Genomic DNA, 18,084 nt, shown 5'->3' with positions numbered 1-18,084 from the left:
GAGCCCTGAGTAATGTGTCACCTTTCCTTAAATACCCAAACCATGGACAAGGGAATTTTGGGAGTGGTTAGGTTTGGTAGTCCTGGGGACATACCTATTAACATACAGGCAGGGATGGGACAGACCTACAGAATTATACAGCATTTGGCAAAGACCTTTGAAACTTGTGATTGATTAGGTCCTTTGATGCTTACAAAGAATATACCTAATCTGCATACAGCATGTGGTCCCTGTGGGATATTTGGGAGGGACATGAGCTGAGGGAGGTGGCGCCGTAGGAGGCTTTAGGGGCGGAGACCTGGAAGGCTCTGGAGGAGGAGCCGAGGGAGGCTCGGGAGGCGGAGCTCTAGAAGGTTCTGGAGTCTCTGGGAGCAGAGCCGTAGGAGGCTCGGGAGGTGGAGCCGTAGGAGGCTCTGGAGGCGGAGCCGAAGGAGGCTCGGGGAGAAGAGCCATAGGAGGCTCGGGAGGCGGAGCCGTGGAAGGCTCAGGAGGCTCTGGAGGCAGAGCCGTAGGAGGATCGGGGGCGGAGCCCTGGAATGCTCAAGAGGCGGAGCCCTGGGTGGCTCGAGAGGCTTGAGAGACGGAAACCTGGAAGGCTCGAGAAGCTTAAGAGGCGGAGCCCTGGGAGGCTCGAGAGGCTTGAGAGGTGGAGCCCTGGGAGGCTCGAGAGGCTTGAGAGGCGGAGCCCTGGAAGGCTTGAGAGGCGGAGCCCTGGAAGGCTCGAGAGGCCTGAGAGGCAGAGCCCTGGAAGACTCGAGAGACTAGAGAGGCGGAGCCCTGGGAGGCTCGGGAAGCTCGAGAGGTGGAGCCCTGGGAGGCTCGAGAGACTTGGGAGGCGGAGCCCTGAGAGGCTCGAGAGGAGCCCTGGGAGGCTCGAGAGACTTGAGAGGCGGAGCCCTGGGAGGCTCGGGAGGAGCCCTGGAAGTCTTGAGAGACTTGGGAGGCGGAGCCCTGGGAGGCTCAGGAGGAGGAGCCCTGGAAGACTCGAGAGACTTGGGAGGCGGAGCACTGGGAGGCTTGAGAGACTTGGGAGGTGGAGCCCTGGGAGGATCGGGGGAGGAGCCCTGGAAGACTCGAGAGACTTGGGAGGCAGAGCCTTAGAAGGCTCGAGGGGCACTGGCTCTTGGACGGTCATGGCTACTGGTGCTGGCCCTTGGACGGTCGAGGCTGCTGACGCTGGCTCTTGGACGGTCGAGGCTACAGGCGCTGGCTCAGGGACGGTCGAGGCTACAGGCTCTGGCTCAGGGACAGTCGAGGCTACAGGCGCTGGCTCAGGGACGGTCGAGGCTACAGGCGCTGGCTCTGGGACGGTCGAGGCTACAGGCGCTGGCTCTGGGACGGTCGAGGCTACAGGCGCTGACTCTGGGACGGTCGAGGCTACAGGCGCTGACTCTGGGACGGTCGAGGCTACAGGCGCTGACTCGCTGACCGTGGCAGGCGTGGGCACTGGCTCGTTGACCGTGGCAGGCGTGGGCGCTGGCTCGCTGAACGTGGCAGGCGTGGGTGCTGGCTCGCTGACCGTGGCAGGCGTGGGTGCTGGCTCGCTGATCGTGGCCGGCGTAAGCTGAAGAGCGGAAGCTTTTCTTCTCCTCCTCCTCCGGGCGGACGAAGTTGGCAGCGCTGGCTCGTTGATCCGGGTAGGCATGGGCTCAGGCTCGAAAACCGGGATCTCGAGGGGTGGTTCGTCGGCCGCGAGTTTCTTCAGAGCGAGACTCACGTACTCCCTCCATGTGTGGTCTCCGGGTTCCGGCGCTTCCCTCAGCTGGGATGATGGTAACCCGACCCGGTAGATAGTCTTCAGGGAAGCGTCGTCGAACCCGGTGTGGATGGCGACCGTGGAGAAGAGACGTGAGTACTCGCGAATGGTCAGGTTTGCCTGGGCCAGTGTAGTGAAAACCGCTGCTAGATCCATTAGTGGTCAGTCTTTCTGTCACGAATGTAAGTGAAGGCAGACAAGGAGAGAGGATCCAAATGCAGGGCTTTATTGAATAACAAAAAAAACACAAACAAAGAAAACATCCACGATGGGAAAAGGTAAACTAAATGAGGGAAAAGGTCAAACAAAACACGGAGGGCATACAAAGGGTTCAACGGGAAGTACATGAAGACAGAGAGCACGGGTAACAGGCGTCCACGAACATCAAAGACCGACAGGGGAATGGAGAAATAAACAGGGTTATATACACAGAGGTGATGGAACTAAACGATAAGCAGGTGAACACAATGAGTGAGTGCTAGCAGGTGGTGAGGGCAAGGAAAGATGGGAAGTGTAGTTTTCTTAGACAGGGACTAGTGAAAACACGGGCCGGACCACAAGGAAATTGACATGGAGTGTGAAGTGCTGAGTAAAACAGAAAACACGGGACAGACAACACAGGAACGTAATACTCCTAAAATGTGAAACATTAAGAGAAATAAGGAATGTTTACCTAAACAAGTTTAACTCAGACACTTCAGACTTTAAAGGCCTAAATTACCTCTCAAAATTACAAATAGAGAGAGAGAGAGAGAGGAGGCGGCGAGGTGTTGTTAGTCACACAAAGAATGGTCTCTTAAATTGCTTCTTAATCATTGCCTAACCTTAAGCCTAACACAAATTCAGGTTCCTTTTGGCAAACTCCAGGCGGGCTGTCATGTGCCTTTTACTGTTGAGTGGCTTCCGTCTGGCCTGAATGGTGGAGTGCTGCAGAGATGGTTGTTCTTCTGGAAGGTTCTCCTCTCTCCACAGAGAAACGCTGGAGCTCTGTCAGAGTGACCATCGGGTTCTTGGTCACCTCCCTGACTAGGGCCCTTCTCCCCTGATCTCTCAGTTTGGCCGGGCGGCCAGCTCTAGGAAGAGTCCTGGTGTTCCAAACTTCTTCCATTTACAGATGATGGAGGTCACTGTGCTCATTGGGACCTTCAATGCTGCAGACATTTTTCTGTACCCTTCCTCAGATCTGTGCCTCAATACAATCCTCTCTCAGAAGTCTACAGACAATTCCTTGGACTTCATGGCTTGGTTTGTGCTCTGGCATGCATGTTAACTGTTGGACCTTATATTGATAGGTGTGTGCCTCTCCAAATCATGTCCAATCAACTGAATTTACCACAGGTGGACTCCAATCAAGTTGTAGAAACATCTCAAGGATGATCAGTGGAAACAGGATGCACATGAGCTCAATTTTGAGTTTCATGGCAAAGGCGGTGAATACTTGTGTACATGTGATTTTTTTTCTTCTTTTTTTCCTTTTTAATAAATTTGCAAAGATTTCAAACAAACTTCTTTCACATTGTCATTATGGGGTATTGTTTGTAGAATTTTGAGGAAAATAATTAATTTAATAAATTTTGGAATGAGGCTGTAACATAACAAAATGTGGAAAAAGTGAAGCGCTGTGAATACTTTCTGGATGCACTGTATACTGTTTGGAACCCAGACATACCAGATCCTTTTAGAAACCATGTGATTGGACAAAAGTTCTCCTGTGCTTCATCTCACACACAGTCATGACGAAGTGTTACTGGGGCAACTTTTTGCCTTGATGCCGTATTCCACTTATTTCAGAGCATTTCATTACTTTACCCAAGGCTAAATTTCAAAATGAATTCATGTGATCTGTCATCATTTACTCATTGCTTTGTCATTTAATTTTTATTTTGTTTGCCATGGGCCACAAACAGCTTTCAGATTGTCAGAGTTGCAGCTCAAAAATGAGAAAAGCACCATAAAAATAACATAAATCACAAAACAAATTCTTAATCCATGTGCTATATGCTGTGTGATGGCTTTATGTAAGGAACAGGTCTAAATGTATGTCTTTATTTAATGATCACCTCTCCTATCCGTTTAACCAGTCAGATGCCGGCCCAAGCTCATTGAAACAGCACCCTCAAGAAGCGTTACGACAGCTTTGATCTCAGTGATGTCAAGTTTCTTTGACTCTCATGTGTCTTGTGATTGATTGTGGCATTCAAATGTTTGGATGTATTTTTTTAATGAGATGTGACTTCCTTCTTGCAGAGAAATATTGTCAACAATTAAAACATTAGTTTCACTCAGTTCCTCACAAATGGCTATTGTGTGAATATTGTGAGCTATTTGGAGGGCTTTAAATGCAGAATGAGTCCTTTGAAATTATTTTATGGCACTTTTTTATTCATTTTTTGTAATAAATTAATGTGACAATACTTGTATTGGCATATTATATAGAAGCAGAGAGAGAGAGAGAGAGAAAATAATGTTAGCAAAATATATACAGTATATATAAAAAAAATGAAGTTTCATTAACAGTAAATGTAACACTATTTGCTGATTCACTGCCGATTCATTCTCCTAAATGAACATTCTTTTATGAAATATATTGTGGTTCAGCCCATTTTGGGTGAGGTATGCCTGACAGTTTTTGGCTTGATCAAAATGATCCCTAACAAATCTCATCTTTGTCTCTGTGTAATAAGTAAAAAGGTTTCTAAAGTTGGTGTAACTGCAACTCTTTTTCTCTGTGGAAACTGAAAGAATTAAGATAAGCTCTTAAGCGCTAATATAATGTCACGATCTCGCTCACCTGCACCATGTCTCGTGTTGTCTGCACCGTGTCTCGTGTCGTCTGCACCGTGTTTCGTGTCGTCTGCCCCGTGTTTTCTGTTTCACTCGTAACTAGTCACTTTCCATGTCACGCTCCCTTGTTGTCCGCCCGTGTTTTCTGTTTTACCGTTCACGCTACCTGTCATGTCTTCCTTGTTGTCCGCCCGTGTTTCACTGTCTCTGTGAAAACTACACTTCCCTTCTTCCCGTCGTTTCCGGCCCTGTCTGCGTGTTATTGTCCGCACCTGTCTGTCATTTCGTCATTACCGTGTCTCTTTATTTAAACCCCGCTGTTTTCCCTTCCCGTTGTCGTGCGTTGACGTTTCATGTTTTGGCTTATGTCGTTTATGACTCTGTCTCTCTGTTCGTGTTCCCTGCCAGTTTGTCTGTTCTTCCGAGGTAACCCTTCTGTCGTCTCAGGTTTACCCTACCCTCTGTGGATGTGCACTGCCCAGTCACTTCTACACCCCTCCTGTGTTCCAGCCTGTATTTTAGTTTCCTTTTCCCATCGTGGACCTTTTACTTTGTTCCTGAGTTTGTTTATTTTTTTGTTCTTATTAAATAAAACCGCACTTGGATCCTAACCACTCGTCTGCCTCCTCCTGTCCCACACAAGTCATAACATATAAGCCACCATGAAATTTTGCTTTGCTAGCTTTTCGGTCTCTTTCTAGCTGAAAATGAGATTCCAGCAGTGTACACGTTTCAGTATCCTATAATAATAAAGCAAGGTTAGCCATCCATTAAAGGGAATCTCATCATTTACTCACACTCATGTCATCCCAGATGTGGATGACTTTCTTTCTTCTGCTGAACAGAAATGAAGATTTTTAGAAGAATACTGTATGTCAGCTCTGTAGGTTACATTTGCAAGTCAAATTTTGGTTTTAAAAATAGGAAAAATCAATATTTCTCTTGAAATTAAATTTTCTCCTAAAGTCTATTGTTTTAGAGAGATGAAGGTTATTCCGCATTACTATTTCGAAAAAGAATCTCTAACTAGAATATAGAGGGAAGTGATGGACAGATGCACAACAAAAAGACAAGTAAATCACAGACTCTAGTTTGAGAAACAAACTCCTCACAGGTTCTAAACTAGCAGCTTCTAAATGCCAAAGACCTGCATTGCTGCAAGAGGATTCTTGGAAAAACAGAAAATTTTAAGAATAAAACATTTATTTAAATAGAAATAGCCATTTGTAACATTCTAAATGTCTCTATATCATCTCTAAGCTAATGCATGTAGTGCATTGTGACCGAAACACATTCCTATTACAGGTTTATTCTCATAAACTATTCTCAAGTATTTTGGCTAAGTAATTTTACTATTAACTAAATTGTAGCATTTGGTTACATTATATTTTGTGATTTCTCATGCATTCTTTATATAACATCCATCACTTGTGCACTTTTGGCCTCTAGTGGGTGAGGCTTTTCAGACAGATAAACAGCAGCACAGGGCAGGGAAGCACAGTACAGAACTGTGAGCAAGAGTTTTTCCCACTAGGACAGTTTATTTTGAACAAGAGGGGCGAACGCAGGAGTACAATACCGAACTGATGCAGATTGATAGAAGCAAAAGCCCATCTGTGCACAAGATGGTGCGAGGAACCGGGCGGCAGGGAAAAAATTATGTTCAGTGAAAAGACAAAAGAAGATTTTTGCCCTAAGTCCCTGTTAATTTCCGACACTATTGGCATTGTATCTTTCTAAAATTTGTTTTAGACATACAGAAGCAAGTAAACAAGATATCCCCACATATAAGTCAAACTACATTGCGTTCATGTTTGACACGGTTAAAACAGTGCCTACCTTAAAAATAAGTGAAATTTGATCAGTGGTTAAACATGTTCAGACGGTTCCCTCGTACCTGAATGAACAGCTCCTTTTAAGAATAAAAGAAAATATGCTTCATGTCTGCCAGTGTGTTGGAGGAAGTTATGCGACGGCTTGCTGCGCTGGCTACGAGGCACACAGAGGTCTGCCCGTCTTGCACCGCCAGCCTGCATAACTCGGTTCAGCCCTTATGGCGTTTTCCATTGGGACCCCTAGTGTCAAGTCATCGACACAATGTCGAGTGAGTGACAGATAGGGAACGTCTCGGTTACTGATGTAACCTGCGTTCCCTGATGGAGGGAACGAGACGTTGTGTCCCTCCTGCCGCAACACTGAACCAACTGCTGAAATGGCCGGGTCTTTGGCTCGGCTCCTCAGTGTGATACCTGATGTGTGTTTGCAGCATCACTCCTTTTATACCTGTATGTCCCGGGGAGTGACATGCAAATTCCACACGCCAATTTCCATTGGCCTTTTCTCAAGATCAGAGATGTCTGGGCTCAACAGGAGTGACCCCTAGTGTCAACTCATCGAGACAATGTCCCGTTCCCTCCATCAGGGAACGGAGGTTACGTCAGTAACCGAGAAGTTCAATTGTTGTGCTCTCTCACTTGTTGTTTTACCCTGCGGGTAGCTCCGCGTCATGGCCGGCCCCGAGGGACGGGCTGTGGCGGGGCTGGTGTTGGTACCGCAGGGGGACGCGCTGGGCGACGAGCAGACGGGGTGCGGGGTCTGTAGCTCCGCCTGGGCAGGATGTGCTGTATAGCCTCCGTCTGCCTCCTCACCATTGAGAACTGCCGGGCAAAGTCTCCAACAGTGTCACCAAACAGCCCAACCTGGGAGATGGGGGCGTCAAGGAAACATACCTTGTCAGCCTCTCGCGACTCGACCAGGTTGAGCCAGAGGTGGCACTCCTGGACCACCAAGGTGGACATCGCCTGCCTGAGAGGCCGCGCCGTGACCTTCGTTGCTCGGAGGGCGAAGTCGGTCACCGAACGCAGCTCCTGCATTAGACCCGGGTCAGGACTACCCTCGTGTAGTTCTCTAAGCTCGAGATCGCGTGTCCACTGTGAAGTGAACGGCAACTGCGCCCCAGCGTTCGGTTGGAGCATACAAGCGTGGCGGGGAGTGGGAGGTCCGTGGGGTTATACCCGGCAGAGAGGCTGAGGTATAACGGGTGACCGAAAGCCCATAATTTCCTCCACATAACTCTTGGTTTAAAAGCACATGTGTAAATGGCAGGACGGCTGAGGTTAATATGATGTATTTATGAATTTATATCTGTAAAGCGAATATATGGGATTTTATAAGGCATAAATTATATCTTGCAAATTATAAACGGGATTCAGTTTTGGGAGACATTTTCTTAAAAACATATGTAAAGAAATTATTGTCATCGGACACATTTGCAAAGCCACGATGGTAAAAAAAGCTATTTATCATTTTTGTGTTGGGGCCAGTAAAAAGTTTTGCAGGGACAGTACAAATCTGAAGCACTGTCCCTGGCCAGTAGAAAACATCATTAGCGTTGAGCCCTGATTAGTGGATAGTTCACTTAAAAGCCATCATTTACTCATAGTCATGTCATTCAAAACCAGAAAGACTTTCTTCCATTATGCAATTTGTGCCAAGTATTAAATCATACTATACATTTGTGCAGAAAACAGGCTGACTTTTAAGAATTTTTCTTTTGGGGAACTATCCTAAAATGTTTAATCTCTTATCATTGTCTTGTCCATTATTATCTTTTTTTTTATACTTTTGTAAAAATAAATCATGTACAACAAAATTGCAGATGGGCCAGGCCCCATTTTGGCAGTCACATAAAAGCTGTCAAAATATTTGGGGGATCACAGGTTCTCAGTATTTTATAAGATAAATAATTTACTAGAAGTAATGTTATGCAACATGTAGAGTGAAGAGACTGGATTATGCTGTCAATGGTGTGGTGTACTCTTGGCATAGGGGTAATCTTTGACAACTCAACCAAAGGGCCCCAGCTCAAAATTGTGTTTTTGATTTTTTTTTTTCTTCTTCTTTCTGTTGAAAGAGACACATAAATGTTTAAGAAAGCCAAAATACTAAATGCCATGGATATATACTTCAAAGCAACCACAAAGTCAATATTTATTAAGTAATAATAAAAATTGAGGGGGGAAAAATTTTCAACTTATTTTACAGTTAAAAAAAATAACCTTAGAAAGGTGTCAATATTATTATTTTATTTTTACACATGGTTAGATGTATTTCAAAAATCAGTTGACTTCAGCAACTCTTGAGGTATATCTTAATATCCTTTTACATTGTAGATCAGAACAAACTTTCATTTTGGTATATTTATATTGAGGCACTATATGGTTAAAGAGATATGGGGCTCTCAATGCGGCTCCATCCGAAAAACTTTAATGGTCGAAAACCAAACCTGGATGACATGGTATGACACTAGATTTTCTTCTCCATCAAAACAAAGGTCCAAAATACAAATAATTAAATGAATAATGTGTAATGAAATGTACCTTGGTTTCATTTATTCACATAAAAACAATAATGTCAAAATCTCAATTTTCTAGGGTCAACAAATACAGTATTATTAAGAATAAGCGACACATGTCAGTGCCACGTTAGTTCAGTTAGTGCTATATCTATATCTAGTTTTGGTATTTCAGAAAAGTATATCTACAAAGAATCTACATTCTACTTTATTTGTACAGATTTTCATATTAGACTTGCAGAAGAAGTCATTTGAACTTGGTGAGATGGTCCTTTATTTTTCTTTAGAAAAAGTATTAAAAAAATAAAGAATTTTAGCTGTGGAAGAGTTTCTTTTATTTGCTTGAAATGACATGCTGGGGTGTAAAGTAACAAATTACAAATACTCACATTACTGTAACTACTTTTTCCCAATAATTGTACTTTTTTAAGTAGTTTAACATTTTTTATACTTTTACTTGAGTACATTTTAAGTGGTTTTACTGCGCTATTTTCACACTGTCTGTGTTCGCTACTTCCCTGTCCTGTTCCCTTTTATTTTGATCTATCAACATGATTGGCTAGGGAGAGTCTTGTGACTCCTGTCAAATAAAATCACACGTAAAAAAAACTTGAACGGCAGCTGCAGATCTGGCACCATCTATTATGGATGTGGAGAATGCCTCAAGCACTGTTTACAGCTGAACATCTTGGCCACACCTGGAAGGGCTTTTTGCAGTGAAAAAGGCCAATTGCTTGATCGTGTCATGTGAGTTTAACTTGTTCAAGCCAGATATCAGCATTAATACTGCCTCTAATTTGAAGAAACATATCGAGGTAAATTTCATATTTCTGCTTACTAGATTCTGTGTGTCTATAATGTAGCCTGTAAATTAGCTATCTATCACTGAGATTATTGGGTTTGATGTGAGAGATTAATGCAATGATATCAATAGGGCTGGGTAATAAAATTACCTAGATGTTTATCGTAAAAAAGAGAGATGTCCTCGATCAATTAATTGCGATACCAAGAGCACCACTGGTTGCTTGATCTAGATGAAATATAAAATATTGACTTTTTACTGACGTCTGTACCTACGTGCTGTTTGATTGACAGGTGGCTGCCGGCTAATGTTTGAGCGCTAATGCGCCTAAATGATCAAATATACTTTATAATTCCGCCAATGCCCGTCTTGAGGATTTAATGTAAACGCAGTCGTTTATGTCTAAAGTGAATTTAAACAGTGGGACAAAAAGTGTATTTGCATCAAAATGTCAGATTTGAAGTGTACATGTATGTGAATTGAGCACTGTCTAGTAGGCCATGTCATATAAAGGCTATTATCAAACAACATTAACAAGGAAACGAGAAAACCACTCACTAATTTTGGCTGAATAACTTGAGTAGCTTTAAAAGTATTAATGTAATAGAATAAAACGGTGACATTTTTAATAATAAATTAAAAATTAAATATTGTTCATTTTAATAATACTGACCCCTGATGTAGAGAGAGTGTTAATTAGTATAATAAATTACCAGGAAAGTAGAGATGATAAAATAATTTATAATTATGTTTAGCCTTTAAAAACATTTGTAGAGCAATACTTCAGCAGAACATTCCACCAGTCATAAATTCAGAAAATTGTGCATCATTCTTTTGAGAATGCAACAATTTCTGGGCTTAAAAGATACAAGAACTAAATCAATGTTGAACATTGTATCTCAAAAGGAGGACAATGTGGCCCCCATGTGCTACTTAAAGAAATAATTCACACAAAAATGAAAATTCTCTCATCATTTAAGCCATCTGTCTAAGACTTTCTTTCTTCAGAACACAAAGTAAGATTTTTAGAAGAATATTTCAGCTCTGTAGGTCCATTCAATGTAAGTGAAGCTCCAAAGCTCCAAAAAGCAGCATACAAGTAATATATACAACTCCAGTGGTTTAATCCATGACTTCAGAATTGATATGACAGGTGTGGGTGAGAAAAAGTTCAATATTTAACATCTCTATTTAAGTGAAATTCTTCTCTCTGGGTACGACCCAGGGAGGTAACCAGACCATCCACCCCGTTGGAGGGCCGAGAGGTAAATCCTATGTTTCCTTTGTTTTATGTTTGCCGCACCCCGTACTCACATTTAAAAAACTGGGTCACCTAATCGGTGTTTGCGACCGCCATTATCACGGCGACAGGACACCGAACACTTGCAACCAGGGCCCTGCGAACATGGCCCCCCGCCTACGCACACCCGGCCACACCACACCTACAACCCCGGCCAGCTGGTTGTGACAAGTCTCGAGGACGGCCCAAAAGGCCCTTCTCCTCAGTCGATGACCCGCCCTATGCCGGATACGCGGAGCAAGGTAAGTGCTTCGAGATTCCCCTCAACGCAGCCACCTTGGGACGAAGCAAGGCTCCTCAACATGGCGTTTCCTGCTCCCCCCACCCCCAGGTACGTCAGACGTAATTGTCCACTTAGTGCCCCTCGCCCGGAGCTTGGACGCGTGGGTTTGGGTACTATTTGTGGATGCTATTACTTGTTATTTGTAAGTAATTTGGGCTGCCTCCTGATGCCCGTCCTTGACGGGGCTGCAATATCACATAAAAGTGGATCATGTTTGTTTCGTTGTGCGGTAAGGAGAAGACACGAGACCAGTTTTTAGGTTTTAACCATCAACCTTTTTATTTGCCTTGACCCCGCCCCGTAACCCCAACATTACATTTATGCTTCCGGCTGGCAATAGGTGACTCATGTATTACATATCATGACAATGTCAATTCTTCCTTCTCTAAAAATTCAGGCTCTTCCAGGACAATATATTTTTTAACCCTCACTACTGCTTTCTTATTTTTCATCACAGAATGTGTTTTCTGTGTGAAAACCATTACACACACACACACACACACACACACACACACACACACACACACACACACACACAAGGGTCTAAAGGAGTCTATTGACCTAGTTTGAGTAAACGTGAGGTAATTATAAAAGTGCCTGTTCAGCCAGTGAGGAGCAGATTGTGTTTTCATTATGTAGACAGTATGTGTGTAATGAAGAGAAGAGAGAGTATATGTTCTGGAGCAAATAATTACATAATAAAGAGCTCCAGCACTATGGGAAAATATCTGTAATTAATTGAAAGCAGAAAGAAGAGCTTTTCCAAATCTGCTATCTAGACAGCATTTAAAGGTATTATAGACATGCCCTCCATGCGAAGGCTGTAACACAGCAACATTATGCTCTGTGGCTTGTGAAGTTAAAAAAAAGCGTAAACTGCGTAATCATAAAAAATTCACAGAGTTGTCCCTAAGCCACTATTGCATTGTCTTGGCTGTGTGCTTAGGGTCATTGTTGGAAGGTGAACCTTCGGCCCAGTCTGAGGTCCTGAGCACTCTTAACCAGGTTTTCATTAAGAATATCTCTGTATTTTGCTGCATTCAGCTTTCCATAAACCCTGACCAGTCCCTTGAAGTGTACATGTAACCGAATTGAGCACTGTCTAGTAGGCTATGTCATATAAAGGCTATTAATCAAACAATGTTAACAAGGAAACCGAGAAAACCACTCAATACTTTTGGCTGAATAACTTGTAGTGTTGAATGCATAACTACAATAACTACAACTGTGTTGAAGTGATGGTTGTGCTTCTGTAAGTTTCTCCCATCTCCACACATGACCATGGGTTTTAGGTCACCTCTCTTACCAAGTCCCTTCTCTAACGATTGCTCAGTTTGGCCGGGCGGACAGCTCTAGGAGGAGCCCTGGTTGTTCCAAACTTCCATTTAAGGATTATGGAAGCCACTGCTCTTGAGAACCTTCGATACAGCCGAAACATTTTTGTAGCCTTCCTCAGATCTGTGCCTTGACACAATCCTTTCTCTGAGCTCTGCAGGCAGTTCCTTTGACATCACAGCTTGGCTTTTGCTCTGATATACATTTTTAGCTGTGAGATCTTATATAGACAGGTGTGTGCCTTTCCAAATCATGTACAATCAATTGAATTTACCACAGGTGGACTAGAAATCAAAGTGCAGAAACATCTCAAAAATGATACAGAGAAATGGAATGCACCTGAGCTAAATTTCAAGTGTCATATCAAAGGGTCTGAATACTTACAGAATGTCAGTGTGATATTTCAGTTTTTTATTTTTAATACATTTGAAAAGTTATCAAAAATCTGTTTTTTGCTTTGTCACTATGGGGTATGGAGTGTAGATGTATGTGAAAAAAAAAAAAATATATATATATATATATATATATTATATATGTCATTTGACGTAGTCATGTGATCTATTATCAAATACAATCAAGATGGCGGCCCACATTGTAGCAGTGTTGTTGCTTACTATTTACTTTGAGAGCATTGTTGAATATAAATGTTACTTTGTACAACATTTACATTGCATTCCTTTAAAGGTGGCAGAAGTTTACACAGAATTGCTGTCTTTCAGCAGAACACAATGATAACTTTCCATACTACTATAGCATTTTCATACTGTATGTTTTAGTGTGGTCGAGCAATTTTTGGAAAAACTTTGAAAATTATAGTGTTGGCGGAGAGCATTTTGAAGATGAAAACTCTGTTTTTAAATGTATCTAGATTAATGTTGACATTGCCTTAGTGGAGTACATGTATTCACTGAACTTCAGATGTTTCGGTTTCACATCTGCATTCTTGCATGTTGATATTGGACACACTCAAATAGATCTGTGATGTTCTCATACTTGTATATGTCTGATCGGAGGGTTATTTCCTTTTAAAGCTGCTGGTAATGGGCAAACTTTCTTTTTTGTCTCCCCAATTTAGAATGCCCAATTCCTAATGCACTCTAGGTCCTCGTGGTGGTGTCGCCTAAATCCAGGTGGCGGAGGACGAATCTCAGTTGGCTCCGTGTCTGAGACCATCAATCCGAGCGTGTTACCACGGAGACATAGCGCGTTTGGAGGCTTCATGCTATTCTCCGCGGCATCCACGCACAACTCATCACAAGCCCCACTGAGAGCGAACCACATTATAGTGACCACAAGAAGGTTGTCCCATATGACTCGACCCTCCCTAGCAATCGGGCCAGTTTGGTTGCTTAGGAGACCTGGTAGGAGTCACTCAGCATGTCCTGGATTCGAACTTGACTCCAGGGGTGGTATAATGGGCAAACTTGAAACTTTTGTTTTAGTGCAGCGGTTGATTGACAGAAGAGGAGAAGCTGTCCAGGATGCATTCAAGACAAATTGCGCTTCGTCCCTTAAATGCAACGTGGTTTCTGTGGCAGGCCAAGCGTGGAAGAGTGAGCACGGAGAGGAGCCGAGGTGTGCACCTGGGGTGAATGATCTCGCCCAGCAGTGAGTGATGATGTCGTGAGTAGGCGGGGGACAAAGCCGGGAGCAAAGCTGAAGTTGAGAGGGAGACGCCAAGGGAGAGAGTCACCTTGAAGCAGTGTGTGATGTCATAATGTATTCAGTCTAATGTGGTGTTTGGTTTAAAGTTCTTTGAATGTGCAACCAGCTCCAGCTCCCTCCTTTTTCAACGGAACAGAGTTTTTTTTACAGTCACATGCTTTTTTGACTACCTTCGGTTCTGGTTTCAGTGAATCGGTCAGAAAACATTTTGGAAAACGTTTCCACCTGTATTTATCGCTGACCCCTTATGATGGATCACCTAAAACGTATATTACTACCAAGTGGAACTGGGTGTCAATGTCAAAAACTGGCCTTGTCTTACATTTTAAACATATTATGTTTAATATATGTTTAACAATAATGTAGTTTATAAATCTTCTAAAAATTTTGTCTGTTAAAATTGAATACGTTTTTGTCATTTTTTAATTTGTCATCAACTACATTTGTTTTTTGTTGACTAAAATTAGATGCCATTATAGTCAGATATATAAAATTTTATAAAATGATGAATTTTACATGTTGAAATACTAACTAAATTAAAAGGACATTTTTGTCAAAAGACAAAAATTATGACTAAAATAAAAACTGTTTGAAAATAAAAAAATCATTTGTAGTTACCTATTTGTCAACACCTCTGATATTTGAGAAAAGGCCAATGAAATTTGGAGAGTGGAATTTGCATGCCACTCCCCCATAAACCCCGGGTATAAAAGGAGCCGGCTTACAACCACTCATTCAGATTTGTTCTTCGGAGCCAAGTGCTGTCTATGTACTCCACTGCTTTTCCATTCATCTCTAAAAAAGAGCATTTTAAGCTGTTGGATAAATGGCGTATTGCAGCGGGTTCTCCCCCTCTTGCACAGATAAGAGCAGAGAACACCCCTGGGCGTTTTGACAGCCACACTTAAGAGAGTACACCTAAAAGAGTATATTCCTCTAAAAGAGTGACCAGGGCTCGAGAGCAAGATAAGCTCTGGACCGCAGCATCGGAGAGCGGGCTGGCACGGTCAGATGCAGATAACTCTGCTGGGTTCCCACCTTCGGGTGTGTTCGCCCAGTCTGAAGCTGACTGCCATGCTTGCCTGGGCCACAACGAGTGTCGGGCTTGAGTGGAACCCTCCACCCTGCCCTGATCCCTCGCTGGATGACAGGTTCCTGGGCTCAGAGCGCCGTTCTGTGCCGCGCCGCACCCTGGTTCCATTCTTCCCGGAAGTGCATGAGGAGCTCAAGAAGTTGTGGCAGACACCTTATACTGCCTGGACTACCCTCAACGGTGGGAATGTACACAAAGATTCCTCAGGTAGATTCCACCTGGCGGAATTGCCTGAGACTCCCATCCAAGGTATTTAAGTCTATGTCATCCCTGGCGGCTAAGGCTTACAGTTCCACTGGACAGACAGCCTCCACCCTGCATGCCATGGCCCTCCTGCAAGTCCACCAGGGCTAACTAACTAGTGCTTTCCAACCCGTCGCATTGGCTGGCCAGGACGATCCGATTCGACTTCGACACGATTCAGTTCGCCAGGTGCCCGTCCAGGTTCAATAGCGTCTATTTCACTCGGTAAGAGGTGAGGATGTCGCTGTCCTGCCTGCAGAGATTGTAGTCCTTCTACAGAAGGACACGATAGAGCTTGTTCCTCCTACTAAGAAGAAGGATTTCTACAACCCCTACTTTATTGTACCAAAGAAAGGCGGTGGGTTGTGGCCAATCTCGGACCTGCGAGTGCTGAATCGGGCTCTGCACAAACTCCCGTTCAGGATGCTGAACTAGAAGCGCATCCTGTCATGTGTCCGACGTCAAGATTTATTTGCGGCGATAGACCTGAAGGACGCGTACTTCCAAGTCTCGATTTTACCTCGGCACAGACTGTTTCTTAAGTTCGCTTTCGAGGGCCAGGCATATCATTACAAGGTCCTCCCCTTCAGTCTGTCCCTGTTGCCTCGCGTCTTTACAAAAGTTGAAGAGGCAGCCCTTGACCCGCTAAGGGAAGTGGGCATCCTCAACTATCTCAACGACTGGCTGAATTTAGCTCACTCTCGAGATCTGTTGTGTGTGTGCACAGGGACCTGGTGCTAAGACACCTCAGCCATCTGGGGTTTTGGGTCAACTGGGAAAAGAGCAAGCTCAAGCTATTTGCTCAAGGTTCCCACTATGCCCTTTAGGGACCAGGTGGTGAACCTGCAAGCACTGTGCCAGGAGGAGGCAGACCCAGCCTTGTCGTTGCTGTGTCCGGTACTGCTATGCGTATCTATTTGGACCGCACGGAGAGCTTTAGACGCGCTGAGCAGCTCTTTGTCTATTTTGGTAGTCAGCAGAAAGGAAAGGATGTCTCCAAACAAAGGATGGCCCACTTAATTAAGGATGCCATCACCTTGGCATATCAGGCCCAGGGCATGCCATTTCCCCTGGGAGTACGAGCAAACTCCACTAGGAGCGTGGCTTCCTCCTGGGCCTTGGCGAATGGCACTGCTCTAGCAGACATCTGTAGAGCAGCGGGCTGGGCGACACCCAATACATTTGCATGGTTTTATAATCTCCAGAAACCCTGGATGTCTTTCCTGCCTGCACATGCACTGCCAGTCCACGTAACGCAGTTCAGCTGGTTGTGGCATTTGTTTAGGGACCCCTAATGCCACTACATCGACACAATGTTGAGTGAGTGACAGATTGGGAACGTCTTGGCTACTGTTTTAAACCCTGTTCCTGATGGAGGGAATGAGACGTTGTGACCTGATGAAATGGCCAGGATTCTGTCTCAGCTCCTAAGCACAAACCTTGAATGAGTGGTTAAAAGCCGGCTCCTGAATCGACAAAATATCTCATTCCCTCCATGAGGTAACAGTAACCGAGACGTTTTTGGTAATGTGTACTGAACTGCCTCACCGTGCCTTGGCAGGCTTGTTGGGAAAGCTCAGAAGAACACCAGAGATGAGCTCCTATTTTACACGATTTACACCGCAAACCCTGCTTAGAGTTCCCTAGAAAGACAGAGAGAGAGATATTTAAAGAGAGAAATTGCATATGATGACATTTATGAATTTTTGGAACTTGTAATCAACCTCATGTTTATTATACAAAGGGATATGTAGTTCACCCCAAAATGTTGGGTTCAACAGAAAAAAGAACATCATATGACTTTGGTACAACATGAGTACATTTTGACAGAATTGTAATTTTGGGGTGATCTAACCCTTTAAATTTGCAGCCACAGGGTCTGTGTGTATATGAGGTGTGTATCTCAATGTACCTATTACAATTTGCTTGCACAGCTGACAAACAGTTGGTCGGCGAAACACGTATTCCTGGAATTAATGTTTCTTCTCCATACAGAACAAGGCTTTAGAACTGAGAGAGATCGAGGGACTGATGGCAGGCGACTGCGATGACAGCGATGGGTTGGGGCTGATCGATGGTGACAGTGAAGGTGAACGATCAAATGGCAGAGGACACACTTGAAACGGTGGAGGAGATGGAGGTTCCAGGGCAGGTGGAGGATGTTCAGAGATGAAGTCTGGAGAATGCTGAGCTTCATTGCTGGTGCACTGGAAGAAGTTATCAACGCTTTTACTCCACATGACGGACTACAGAGGAGAGACAACATCAACATTACTGACACATTCTAGAAGAGAACGGAACATTTTGTGTCTAGCTGTGTTAATGCAAGCACTTGATGCAATCAGTACTAACCATTAAATATAATCAATAACAGATTACCATTGTATTCACATAATCACAATTGCATAATCTTAAACTAGAATGTACATTTCCTGAAGAAAATGTGAGTGGTGCTTGCCATGGCAAAAC

At 43.9% G+C, this 18,084-nt stretch overlaps 1 pseudogene; it reads right to left on the bottom strand.

Moving 5' to 3' along the window:
* The window catches only part of LOC127633351 (SH3 and cysteine-rich domain-containing protein 2-like), a 53,688-nt pseudogene extending 35,833 nt beyond the window's left edge, over nt 1–17,855 (bottom strand).
* Between the last annotated feature and the right edge of the window lie 229 nt (nt 17,856–18,084).

The sequence above is a fragment of the Xyrauchen texanus genome, chromosome 40 (genome assembly GCF_025860055.1).
Source record: "Xyrauchen texanus isolate HMW12.3.18 chromosome 40, RBS_HiC_50CHRs, whole genome shotgun sequence".
Lineage (NCBI taxonomy): Eukaryota > Metazoa > Chordata > Actinopteri > Cypriniformes > Catostomidae > Xyrauchen > Xyrauchen texanus.
The sequence above is the reverse complement of the archived record's forward strand: the minus strand, read 5'-3'. Positions and strand labels throughout refer to the sequence as shown.